The sequence below is a fragment of the Plectropomus leopardus genome, chromosome 24 (assembly GCF_026936395.1).
Source record: "Plectropomus leopardus strain MGB_pleo_1.0 chromosome 24, ASM2693639v1, whole genome shotgun sequence".
In the NCBI taxonomy this organism is placed as follows: domain Eukaryota; kingdom Metazoa; phylum Chordata; class Actinopteri; order Perciformes; family Serranidae; genus Plectropomus; species Plectropomus leopardus.
This window is the reverse complement of record NC_142199.1, coordinates 13,327,235-13,341,706: the sequence shown is the minus strand read 5'-3', so window position 1 is coordinate 13,341,706 and position 14,472 is coordinate 13,327,235. Positions and strand designations below refer to the sequence as shown.

The 14,472-nt window shown below is 37.9% G+C and overlaps 1 long non-coding RNA gene across 2 annotated transcripts in view; it reads right to left on the bottom strand.

Annotated features, from left to right (window-relative positions):
* Positions 1–2,041: 2,041 nt before the first annotated feature.
* Positions 2,042–14,472, bottom strand: part of LOC148185510 (uncharacterized) — a 100,233-nt gene continuing 87,802 nt past the window's right edge. For both annotated transcript variants that reach the window (XR_015775917.1, XR_015775918.1), the window contains 2 exons: positions 3,443–3,499; positions 2,042–2,849 (listed from right to left, as the gene is read on the bottom strand). This is a non-coding gene — a long non-coding RNA (uncharacterized LOC148185510). The remainder of the gene's footprint in view (positions 2,850–3,442; positions 3,500–14,472) is intronic.

Sequence of the window (14,472 nt, the reverse complement as noted above, 5' to 3'; positions counted from 1 at the left end):
CCCTCCCCCCTTCCTTCCCTGCCTTGCCCTCATTCGCCCTCTTCTTCATTTAGAGACTTGGTGTGGCTCTGATTTCTTTAAATAGCTCATGTTGCCTCCAGCAGGTTGAGGCTGCAGTCTGGTTCTGCTAATAAATGACAGCGAACAAATGTGAACGCTGAATCTATTGCACACACATACAAACTCACCTACAGTGGGTGCATGCGCACACACACACACACACACACACACACACACACACACACACACACACACACACACACACACACACACACACACACACTATATCACACAACATGGAAGCACTGCTTCTGCAGAATAGTGACATACTCTGACATGTTCCTCTTAAAAAGACATCCATAGAAAGACAACTGGAAGCTGTGTGTGTGTGTGTGTGTGTGTGTGTGTGTGTGTGTGTGTGTGTGTGTGTGTCTTTCCACACTGCTGCTGAACACAGCCTGTCTTATACCAAACTACTCTTTTCTATTCACCCAGTGTGAAAATCAGTCACAATAATAGATTGCAAAGTCCTGGTAATTTTGCACATTACTTCTGAGTCATTGCCTTGAATAATGAATGCCTGCTAATGCACTTTTTTTTGTTAATTCACCACAAAGGATTAAAAACTCTCCACTGCTATGAATCACTGCAGAGCAATGCATATATTCCTAGCTCACTGTATGCATATTTTCCCATAAATAAATTTGTGTGATGGAACCAAAAGCGAAGGTGGAGGGGGCGACAGCAGAGTAAGTAATGTCTTTATTTATTGTTTGTCTACCTCCAACAGGAGCTTTGCCTTGTCCAAAATTGTGTTATGGTTTTAGTGACTCTGATATATCATCTGAAAATCTGATTCCATTTATCTTAACCAATCTGTCTGGCTACTTTCCTCCATTTGTCCTCATTTTTTATCTTTAAAATAAGTTTGTAGAGAGCATCATACAAACTGCAGTAAAGTAAGCTCAAAGACTCCACAGGCATAACTTTTCACCCAATATTAAATGTGATATTCAAACTGAAGTGTATTTTTTTACCATCATGACATTAACATAACGGTATATACTGTATAGCCCAAGTTGCAAATTTCCCAACTTCACGATTACCCAGAACTAATCTGTCCCTGAAATTAAAATGGATGCACAAAATAACAAAATGTACCTTTAAGGTTAAAATTTGGGATAATGTTTAGCTTTAAGGCCCTGTGTAGGATTTATATCGGTATATCAGCATATACGTATAGCTGCAGAAATGGAATTAAACGTGATATTCTGTCATTATCTCTGAATGGGCTGTTTATATCTACATAGAGAGTGGGTCCTCTTCTACAGACATCGCCATGTTGCAATGCCATGTTTTAAAGTAGCCTCGAATGGACAAAACCAAACACCCCATTTGGAGTTTTCAGAGCGAACAATGTAGTTAGCAGTTCCTCTTCATTAGTGTCGAAAACACAGATTTCTAAACGGCTGTTATTTTTATTGACTGTTCTATGAACTGCTTTATTCAGTGTTTTTACTGGTTTTAATGACTGGGGACAGCTTGTTTTGGAGAGCAGGACCAAACTCCCCCCTGGTGTGTGTAATTCTGTCAATAACCAAACGGTATATTTATATTCCAACAGTGTGCATAATGACAAGTCTAGCTCCAAAAACTTAACATCAATACGTGGTGGCAGATGTTGAGAAATTAACGTGTGGGAAACCATGTACTTAAACCTGCTTCCTCTACTTGCCCACTCGTGTCCTTTAAATTAAAAATTCACCTATTAAATCCCATGGTTGAAAATACTGGCAGATTCTGTTTTCAATTCATGCACATTTTTTTTTACTATAAACAACCACTAAAGTTTAAAAAAAAAAAGTGCTGTACAAAACATTAAAGTTCAAAAGTCAGTGTTTTATGCTACTATTCAGCACAGCAATCCTCAGGTGCCAACCAAATCAAAGATGTCTGGAAACAAGTTCTTGATGTGACTATCCCTGACTAATGCACCCACAAATTCTACACAAACTACAAGACAAATGCACCCAAACTAGAAAACAAATGCACCAACACATTCTACACAAAATAAAAAGCAAATGCACACTAACTAGAAAAAATTTACAAATTTACAAATCTACAAATTCCTCCCAATCTAGTAAACAAAGCACTCAATCTAGAAAACAAATGCGCCAACACATTCCAAATAAACAAGAACACAAATGCAAACAAACTAGAAAGAATTGCACCAACAAGTTCTTCACAAACTAGAAAACAAATGCAACAACACATTCTAAATAAACTAGGACACAAATGCACATAAACCAGAAAAAATATGCAAATGCATTTGTGACTGCTTCAGTTAATTACAGTTTAAAGTAAGTAAGTAAGATTTTATTCATATAGCATCTTTTAACCAAATTTTAAAAAGTGCTTCACAAAAAATAAATTAAATCATTGAATAAATAAATAAATTAAAGTCCCTATACAGGGAAGGCAAGTTGGTAGAGATGGGTTTGTAAAAGTTTTTTTTGACTTACTCAGCTAATCTAACAGAGATGGGAAGACAGTTCAAGAGGGACGAGGCCCTAACAGCAAAGGCGCAGCCACCTTAAGATTTGCTGAGTGAGCAAGGTATGAAAAACAGACTGTGGTTGGATGATCTGAGTGGCTTAGAGGTGGTATAGGGATGTAGGAGTTCTGAAAGACCACACTGGGCCTTGTATGTGATAAAAAGTGTCTGTAAGTGCTTTACAGGGAGCCATTGAAGGGTGAGGACTGGTGTGATGTGGGATCCACATTTGGATTTAGTTAACAGTCTGGCTGCAGTGCTTTGCACAAGTTGCAGACAGAGCGGGCCTGCGTGACTGAGACAGGAGAATAGAGCATTGGCAAGTGGCTCATCATCTCTTTTTAACCAGAGAAAAATTGGCTGAAACTTATTCCAGTTCCGATGCCAGCTTCCCTAGATGTCAGCAGCAACAATGCGCCATATGTTATGGGAATGCATCTCATTGAACAATTTTTGGACCACAATATTTGAAATGTTCTCATATATCTGTGACAAAACAACACATCAATTTCTATTTCTGACATGATTTGGTCATTTTTGACTTCAACAAAGCATGGCATAACTTCACACCAGTCAGATTCTATGGTTCTTGTTTGAGTGTTAGCTTGACAAATTAACATACTGCACATCTGAAGCCTGCAGATGTGTAACTGTAATGTATAAGTCTTTTCTTTGGTATTATTTGTACTGTTAATACTCATGTTAAATTGGGAAAATTGATCTATTAAAGCTGGGGTAAACGATTTTGAACTTTGAGCAATCCAAGACTCCTCTTGGCTGTTTTCAGACTTAGAAAATCTTAACCATGTGTGGAGACTTTGGCCAATCACAGACTGTTTCAGAGAGAGTTCATTTTAGTGACTGTTCTATGAATGGACGTGCACTTACCTTCAGTGAAGTCCTGATTCAGTGGTAGAGAATCCTGCAGCATTGGCAACAATAACGCTGCAAAGCAAATAAAAAAACAAACAGAATTATCAAAAACATTGTCTAACAACAAATGTAAAAAAACATGTCAATATCAGCCAAGTGATGACGAGAAATTGTTGCAAATTTTGGCAGCTAGTTTAGCCATTCGCCAAGAGGACGGCACTCAAAGGCTTCAGACATGGACCCTCAGCCAGCATAAACCCAGCTCCAGCGGATCGGATAGCTCAGACTCCCTGCCGCATTTGCAAAAATGTTGTTGCTGCCGTTACACAGGTTAGACCAGCCCACTGTGACACCCAGAGCTGGGGGGTTTGTGCTGGCTGAATTTCTGACCAAAGGTCTGTCTTAGAGCTGCTGCCTGCTCTCCCCTGAAAAAGCAGCCCACAGCAGCAGGGAGTGAGGCAGAGAGACTGTGGGATGGCCAGCTAGTTATTTCTTATCTCACTTGTGTTCTGATAGAAAGTGGCAAGGAGGGGATGAGCAACTGACCTGTGCAAAACTCTACAATAAAATAAGATCAAATAAATGAATGTACGGGAAACACTGGGTTACTGTATGAAGCGCATGCATTAGCCTGTGGTCATCTGATTTTCAAATTTTGCTGTTTTTTGGTCCTTTCCCAGATTTCTGCCTAACAGCTTTAAGTATTTAAAAACAAGAAAGAAAATAGATTGAAATTGAGCAAGAAACTAAATCGACTTCCCAACAGCTCAAGGGTGGCTGCCCTGTAGCTGACCAATGACCTTTTGACCTCACTGTGGTGGGAGGCAGCAGAGAACTCGATTTCTAAGCTGTCACTCGATATTACCAAGCAGTCAATCTGCAGAGAAAATAACATTTGACCATGGAGGACCACTCTAAGAACCAGACAAGTAGCTCAATTTGTCTAAACCATAAACAATCAATAGTTACATATCTCAAAACACGGAATCTTAAAATGCAGCCCACCATGTTATCGATCACACATTTGTTAGGGCTAGAAACTTCATTTCAGGCATGAAAAAGCTCTGATTTTTCCTGGCACATAACATTTAATACTTAACTGATGCAAGAAAATCAGGACATGTATAAAGTGTCTCACTGACTGCGAGACTTAGTGGCAGGACACTCCATTTACTTGTCTGCGTACAGTCACAGATGGCAATTTTTCTGTATGAAATTGCATGCTGACAGCTCCAGTGATGACCTCAGATCTCAAAAACTGAGAGAATGGGTGAATGGATACACAGTGACGGGGAGACAGAAGGCTCTCAGAGTGACCAGCCAGGCGTGGGCCTCTAACATCAGTCACCATAAGCATCGCCTTCAGCAGGGACACTGATAAGTCACGGTGTGTTCTCTCCATCTGAATGGGTATGTATGGATTTAGGGTTGGTGACAAGGAGGTATATTAAGGCGGGTACCTTTTCTGTCTGTCAGTCACTTCTACGCAGCACTAAGAGGATCATATCAGCCTATAAAACATGGTCTCTGTTGCCTGAACAACCTCTAAAAATGAGCTTCATATTGCCAGTCAACCAACTTCCCAAATCAACAAAAGAATGTTTCCAAAAGTCACATTTCTGAAGTAAAACTGGTGATTATGTTTGCATTCAAAGCCAGAAGAGCACTGCTTTTGTTATTCAGATTTGAAGCAACTGTAATAAATACTGTAGCTCTAACAGAATAGAGAATAGAGAATAATTCTGTCAGTGGTCTACAAATAGATTTGTCACCATCCAGGATAGAAGTGATCTGCTGGTAATGCATTTCTAATTAAGTCGGTCTTTTTTCTGAGGCTTTTGCGTTAACTTGGCAGCTACTTTAATCAAATCCCCGGCAGCTGTTGACCCAGTGTTGTGACACTCTCTCTGACAACCTCTGACAAATGCTAATTTGTTATGTTTCTTTTTTTTTTTTTTTTTGTTCCTGTGTACAGCGTCACCTGCAGGCATGATTGACACCGTAGCTTGTCAATCTGTCAGTCAACAGAGGCAGAGCATGATTGAAGTTGTTTTCCCTCTGGTGGGAAGGTTAGAAAAAAAAAAAGAGATTATAAATGTATGCAATCTATAGCGTGGCAAATATTGATTTTATTTTGTTATTTATACTTGCCAAGAGCAATCAGTTCAACATGATCATGTAAACAGTTATTATTTTCAGTGTCTGGGGTCAAAGTGTGTCACTGCCTGAGTGGACAAAAAAAGCCTGAACCAAGGCCAGTTATGGTAGATGATAGATTCAAATATTTGGTACAGAGCATTGTTATATTTAGTTCATGTTGACACTTATTTTTAGTTTAAGAAATACACTCTCTTCCTCTTGCAAATGAAAATTTAAAGGAGCCATATGCTACGTGCTGAGTACTAACACATCAGCAAACAGCAACATGCAATGGAAAGATATTATGGAATAATGGCATCTTGACCGTGAATTTGCGCTTACACAGATAGCAAAGCCATCATATCGCCTTATTCTGCTTCTGACTGGCTTACCCTTACCAATCCCACTCTCCTTGCCTAATCCAACCAAACCACCAAAGGCAGCCAATCAGACAGACAGCAGGGCAGGCCATGCTGTCATTATCCAAGGGAATGCAACTTTGCCTCCTGAGCAGAGGATGCCATACTCCCTCTACGTGTTCTTAATTCCAGCGTCTCTGTTTTTTCTTTTGCTAGCTTATCTTGTCACATGTGCCTGTTTATGTATGTGAGTCCCCGTGTATGTATCCCACTGGCTCGGTAATCAGCACTGCCCTGCGCTTATATGGCAGTTACCACTGATAACACAATTGCAACCCATGCTGCGCAGTAAAATGTCAAATTAACATTGTTACACGGAATTTTTTTGTACACATAAGACAAATGAAGGGAAAAACAGGTTTTAATAAATGAGCTCTGAAGGGGTTGGTTGAATTGAAGTTGATGTTGTTTTGGGTTTTGGGGTTATCAGATCAGGAAGCGGAGTGAGAAACAATGCAAAAATATGCCTTAATCAACAAAACTCCCCAATATATACACTGCAGCAGCACAATTGTCAGTACTGAGGACTGATACATGGACAGAGTCTACTGAGCACTGAGCACCACGGTGGTCCCCAATGTGTGTGTATTTAAGAAAGAGACGGAGAAAGACACAGCAGTCAGTCCAGTGGTGGGCAGGTATCAGTGACGATGGCAAATATTTACAATGGCAGTGACAAACTTGGTTGCAACAAGGGTACATTTTTTCCATCTGGCCTCCCACAGTTTATCTTTATAAATCAGAATTGTTATCTGGCCAACCCCACTTTGGACAGAGTTAGGCAAGCAGTTTCCCCATTTTTAGTCTTTAAACTGAGATAAATTATCAGACTGATGGCCTTAGATTCAAATTTAATATATAATCATGAATGAAATAATTTTGTCTCATATTGGTCAAAAAAAGCTTGCAGGTGTATGGTAAAAAATGTCAAGCTTTTCCTTTATTAAAGCATTCTGGCCAAGGGTCTGTGTTGGTGTGGGTTTGTGGCTGGAGGTACCAGTATAAAGATTTAAAAAGACCTGGGAAGTCCATTTTGTATAGCAGATAAATGACACTTATCAACTTCCAAAACACTTTCAGTGATTTACAGTACTATACAGTAGGATATTATAACTATGGCAACAGCAGCATTTCATCCTGCATTTTCATTTTTTCACACAGCTTTAATATTGGTCTGAAGATGGCCAATTCATCAATACCTAAGTCTCAAAGGGTAGTTTTAACCTGGAGAAGAAAAAAAAGCTCAAACTCATATAAAATGTTCACAGCTCTTGCTGACATTAAACACAATTGACTAATAGTTTAACCAGCTACATGTGAACTCATTCACCGTAAAGGATTTTCTGTCACAACAGGGGGTATTTTAAGAACAAAACAAGTCTGCCAACTGATGCATGAACACGTATGCACGTCTCCAACAATCAGCCCACATGTCACTCATGGTAACCTAGATATTGAGCTTATGTTGATCATGGTTCATCCAGCATGTCCACTGTACAGAGCATTCACAAGCACTGATACACTCATAAACTGCATCTGTATCACTTTGTGCACTTAAAGCTTTCCATGTCTGTTCTAATAAATAAATCACTGATCTGCTCGTATTCCAGTCACATTGATTAGCCTTAATACGATATGAAGCCTCACAATGAATTAAAAGCTAATCCACCACACACTATGACACTTGAGACTATTACTATTTAGAGAAACATATCTCTGGTAATATATTATTACCAGTAATATATACTGTTAAAAATGCACATATTTCAGATGTTTAATATGTTTTTCAAACTCATGTATTAACTCAAAAATTTGTGGCATCAGCAAAAATTGGCCCTGTAATTTGTTAAGTATTCTTTTGGCTCAGGGCTGGTTAAAAAATGCATATGATTTAAAAAAAAAAAAAAATAAAAAATCCAGCAGCCTGTGTGGTAATTGGTGCAATGAAATTTTTATGTTCAATTCACTGCTGGCAAACGTGGTTAACCAACATCCCTGTTAAAGTTAACATCTGAGGACAGCAGGTTGTCCACAGCTGGGATAAAGTTACTAATTCTGACTGATTTTTTACATCTTTTGCAGGGTGTGGGTGCCAGCCTTCAGGATGAATTACTCTAAACGTTTGCTGAGTGCAGTAGTTTTGGCAATACGACATACAACACAACTTCTCTTTGATTACGTCTTAGCATTTTCTTATAAATCACACATCCATAAACAGTTATAGACACACTTGTAATGTAAATGATAACATACACACACTGTACTGTACTGCAGTTGTACAGAGTGTACGAGTCAGTTATAGAAGCTGCCTGACCAGCTGCACACTGTGCATTACAGACACTGTGCTGTGCTTTATGGCCATCGGCACAATTTTTACAGCGTGCAAGCATTTTCCTTTTTGTGTGAAATTATTCCCTCCAGATTGCTTCTAATTTAAAGCCACTATCTGGCGACATAAATTCAGGCTATATCCACCTAGATTCTTAAAGAGTTGTGCTCAGCTTGATAATGCAAGCATTTTACTTTTCCCCCATAGCTGCAACTGTAATTTCAATAAATGCATTACAACAAAACATATGCAATCCAAAATGCATGCCAGTCTGTTATCTGGCCATACTTTAGGTTTTGGCATGAAATACATAAACATTAATCGGAAAGTTTAATAGGGTTTGATGGACGCAATTGTTTAAATGATAACCATTTTAACCATTTCTGATTTTCATAACCAGTGGTGGAACATGTATTGAAATCAATTTATAAGTATAGTAGAAATACAGCAGTGAAAAAATACTGTTGCAAGTAAAATACCTGCATACCAAGATTAACTAAAGAGTATGAAAGTATTTTAAGCAAAATATAATAATGTACAGAAGTTATTATATAAGTTACTATACGGAATAAGCCTGTCACAGTGCTGTAGTTTATAGTCATTGTTTAAAATGTGTTTCTTGCTGAGGTCGAGCTAACTGACACTGCATTTTATACCCCTGCCCATAATAATTACTTGTTTTAAAAAGCATACCATGTGTTTATTATTTAAACTTTTAATCTACAAATAAGTTGTATTGCAGATAGAAAAATTATAGAAAATCAATCAAATGCAAACAGTAGAGTTAAAAGTACAATATGCGCATTTGAAGCATAGCACAAATGGAAGTACGATATAAAAAGACATGGTCAGTGCGACTGTAACTTTTTAAGGAAGAAATAAGATTTAATTCGTCATTATAGAAAATCCTACTAAATTAAACACACACGTGCTTAATTCAATACACATGGAGGTTTCACTGCTGCAGTTATTCTGACATGTCCAGCAGCTTATGGTGGCTAATGTTAGCCAACTTTAATTACAGAATTTTGTGAAACTGACTGAATCTTCTCTATTTGTGACCCTAAAGACCCTACAGTATTTTTTCTTTTAGGCAACTTCCGTAAATGGAGTTTCAGTTGAGTGTGGTGATATGCGTTAGCTTATCACTGGGTGGTTACAATGACAGTATAATGTACAACAGTGCTCTATATGAAGTTTCACACAACAGTATAAAAGATGAAAAAAATATCAGATTAAAATAATATACTCCAATGGGTATTTACACAATTTCCTTGTTGGGTCTTAGTTGAAATAAACATACAATATCGTGGTAGTTTTCTTTGAAGTCTATAGTTCGTACTATCACAAAATTTGAAATATTATTACATCCTGATAGTACTTAGGGACCTGCAACCTAATTAGCTAGTTTACCCCTCTCCACTTTTTTTATACAACTTTTGTGTCAGTTACAGTTAATAAAGTCAGTCATTTTCTACCGCACATCAATGTATGCTACATCCTGTGCTAACTAAATTATTTGCTACACATACGTGTGCACAGAGGAAGAATTAAGGATTAGGCTGTAAAGAAAGGCATGGTGAAGTATGGATCCTATAGAGAAAGTTATGAGTAGATGGGTTTCGTAATGGCAACATAACTTCTAATTTCATACAGGGCAGGCAATAACTAGCAAGTTATGTAACAACTGGGCTGCTAATAATGGATTAGACTGTGGTGCTAACTTTATTTCAATTATACATGGTAATTTATTATCAAAGCATAATTATAGAGATTTTACACTTCACCTCTGATTTCCTTACTCCCTCACTGTCCTCTCTCACCCTCGCTGAGTTGCACTTAGCTGAGGTCCCGACACAGCAGGGGGACCTTGGCTTTACCCCAGAATTGCCAAAGTAGCCTGGAGCTTTCAAACGCAGCACACTCAGTCCTATGATGTATCAACCACCAATACAGACAGACCCAATATAAAATCAATGTGGCCTTTGGGTAAAGGGTAAAAAACAAATATGCAACTTTCCCTTAGAGAATTCAAAAGGTCACAATTATATAATCAACAAAAAAAGGCTGTAATCTCTCAGAAGTAGAATTAGCGTCTCACAGTTTCATGCCTGTACAAACCAGTGAGGTTGCAGTTTAAATGTAGATGCTTTACATTCATCTTCCCCCGGCAGCACAGGAGATCTATACAATCAGCACAGTTTTAGTTTGAGTGTCACCAAAAAACTTGAAGAAATTCCCTTAAGGCGGTCTTGACATATTACATTCACAAGGATGGGATGGGCAGATGTATGGATGGACTGAAAACATCGCTGATGCAGTGGGATAATAAAATGATCAATGATAACAGGTTAGAAAACCATGATTGCCACTCTTCCACCAAAGTCAGCAATTGAAGCTGCTACTTTGGTGTCATGCAGACATGATAATTAAGTTTTTGAAATGGGACTGTTTTTCACTGAACAGACACAATATTTGTAATCAGAAACCATCCCTGCCAGTAAATAAACTGCACACCCATTAAATTAGTCTTAATCTTGTCCAGTGAGCACTGATTACAGAGCAGCAGGTGCCATTAGGCTTCTCAGTATTATGCTGGCCAAATTACACCGCATGCAAATAAATACTGCTATGAAGAAAGCATCACATATGCTGTGTTCACACCAGAGGCTCGGCTCCAAATACATCTCATTGTCTGGTTGACTGTTTGTATTTGTTTTAGGATGTCACCCGTACCTGACACCAACACAAGCTGACAGCCAAGCTAAAAAGACGCATGTGTGCACACAGTAACAATAACAAAAAAAAAGAAAAAAAGATGTCACATCCATTTTAGTGGCTGCACTTCTCCCACTTGTTTGCAACACACTTGTCATGACTAAATTGAGGAATCCCCCTGAATGCCAATCAAGTCTGCTGTTTAGCTTTTTATTTCCATTGTTGTCTGTTTCTGCTACTTGCTAATGGTGGCAACACAGGAAGAAGCACCAAAATGTGACAACTGTCTCATGCATATAATCCAAGTTTTCTTTGCTATCGTACCAATAATGACAAATATGAATTTCATTCTCAAATAACTACAAAGACAAGATTCAACAGCAGAATTGGGACACATTAAGCTGTAATTTGCATGTTTTAAATAAAGGAGATCAATCAGAGAAACGCACAACAAGCTTTTCCTCTTGACTTGCAAAGACTCCCTGCAAAGGTGTTTCTTGAGTTCTGGCAACTGCAGTTATTAACCTCCACTTCAACTGCAGAACACTCAGATTGACTTCAGACTTCAGATTGTTGCCACTTGACTTAACAGACTTTTAACTTGATGCCACAGGTTATGATGTGCAATAATAACTACCTGAAAACATTTCTTCCCTACCCATCAACACTCCATCAGGAAATTAGCACCTAAAGCAGCAATTCCTGGATTTTGCTGATTTTTATAACCAAGATGAGGAGACTCAATTAGCTGAGCAATTGTGTTTATCTCTCTACAGTGGCTTGGGCCTGTCAGCATGTACATTAAAAACATTAAATTGCAGCAGGGACAAAACCTGAGTTTACAAACATTATGTAAACTAACATTTAATTCAGCTTCCTTTGTGTCCCTAAACATTGTCCTTTGGGCATAACAGACCTGCAGGTTTTAAGAATCCTCCTTAAGCACTGAAAAGTTTAGGTGGTCTTAAGAACCCACTATGACTGCATTGCAAACAGTTGTATAAGTGCTTGCTGATTGACATCTACAAAGATCTTCTCCTCCTCTATGGAAAATGCAGCATTCAGGGGATGCATGCTATTGGATTTTTTTTTTCTGATATCTGATGTGCCAATATATAACTAAATATAATATATAACTAATTTGGCCAATAACAATTACCAATATTGGAACATCCATTTTCTTCCCCACCTAAGTTATCAAGTCTCTTCTGTGGTGAAACTAACATCATATTATGCTTACTTTTATCATGATGGCCCACCCATCATTCATTATGCAAAATAAGAAAAATGCTTCAAGAAATACTTCAGAAATCAGAATATTGTCCAATGTCCAATATCTTATTTAAAGTCAAATCCGCTGATGCCGACGACATGCCGATATCATCATACATCCCCATTTGCAACAATTTTGTCGCAGGAGCGTCAAAATTGGACAAAGCTCAATAACTTTCAATAAAAATGCTGCTTTTTAAATGCTGATTTCAAAAAACATTTTTTTTTCGGATAGCAGAGGCATGGCCCGCCCTACTCTGCCTTACTTTGCCTCCACTCTGACATTCTGACCCTAACCAATCCAACTCCTCTTGCCTATATCTGATCAACCAAACAAACAAAATCAAAAAATGTTTGCCTAATCGAGAGAGAGAAAGGCAGATGATGCCTTTGCTATCCTCAGAAATGCAAAATCCGATTTCGCGATAGTCCAAAATGGATATAGTTACTATATTAGCTGTGTCGCACCATCCGATTTTGCATAACCTTGCTCTTTAGGACATATTTCTGTACATACATCGTATCACTTTTATTATTTTATCCTTGACAATTGTGTCTTTGACCAACAAAGTCTAACCAGTTAATCCTTAACTCAAAGTGTACATGTGTGCCACATCTGAAAAAGGAAAAAAAAAAGGAAATCCCTCAAGACGTCGCAGATATTGCATTTACCTGAATGGGTCAGAGGGACAGATGGACGGACAGACAGACAACCCAAGAAAAAACATAAAAATGGAATGTGAGTCCTATTTTCTTTTGTACTCTGACGATTAAATATGTATATACTGTATAAGTTAAATTTTCCATAAAATTACTGAATACCACCCTAAAATACTCTGATGCAAAACATATAATTAAGTTTGTAATATATCTTAAATTTTTATTTGTTTTATAGCTTTGTCTCACAAGCCAGGAGAAAGAGCCAAGATAGATTTTTTATTTGTATTTATTCAAATTTCCCCAGCAAATACTTTGGTTTAGACATGCAGGTATACAAATTTAAGCTATGGGTAACCAGGCCCTCTGTTCAATAAACTATAAAAATATTAAATCAGGACAACTACAAAATAATCTCACAAATTGTGTGTCTCATTTTTGAGACACCACCATCTATCAACCAGTTGAGTGTGTTCATGAAGCATGCAACAGCAAAGTCAACCCTGCCCTTTTGTCTGAGCTGTCGACAACTTCCATTAGGATAAAGTTGCTCACAGCGGCTTCATTAATTGATCTTAAAAGAAAAGTCTTAGCTTGGAACCTTTAGTGCCATTTAGGAGAACTTTTAGCAGTAAGATCAGACACTTTGTGATTATGGCCCTATTCTCTTGTTGAGCTGACTATTACAGAGCATTTAAAAATAAATACGACTTCAAGCTAAGAATGTCAATTAGATGCAGAAAATGTGAAGGGCAAAGACCATCTAAACTATCTGCTAAATGACTAAATGGCTAAATATTTTCTGTTCATGGTCATATCTTGTGTAGCAACATTTACAGGCAGAATACGTCAAATGAAAATCCACACTTAATCTGAAGTGCCCTCTTGATCACTGCCTCATGTTCCAACTGTCATTTGCTCTCAATGAGTCCATAAAGAGAAGCCATAATCCTCTCAGGCCATCTGAAGAGGCCTTCTCATCATAGGTGATTACAGCACCAACCATCATCCCAGTGCTTTCCTAATTAGTGGCCCAAGTCTAAATACTGAAAATCAGTCAATCAAATGACTACTGATGTTGCATCAATGTATCAAGTGCAACTCATTTAATGTTGTCAGACTGAAGCTAGAAAAATACGACTCATTGCTTTGCCCAAAATATTCTGACACCACCTCAGACTTGGGGCAGACTAATGCAAGGCTTCAGTAAAAGAAATTAGAAGACTGTATCAAATCATAACTCCTCAAAGCATGTGTCTTTTTTAAATCACGCATTTTCCAAAATATAGTATTGAGGAGGGAATGTTTCTGATTATAGGGTGATCACTTTCTGTCACTTGTTACTAATAAGATAAGAGTCTAAAGTGCCCTAAGGAGTCAAAATTCAAAATGATAACTATTTTTTTAACGTTTCCATTGAATGGCACCATCTAACAATCCAACCAGTAATTTTGAAAGTATGCAGTTCAAAGTAGAAAATCTACTCACGCAACACTTATTTATAATTGCAT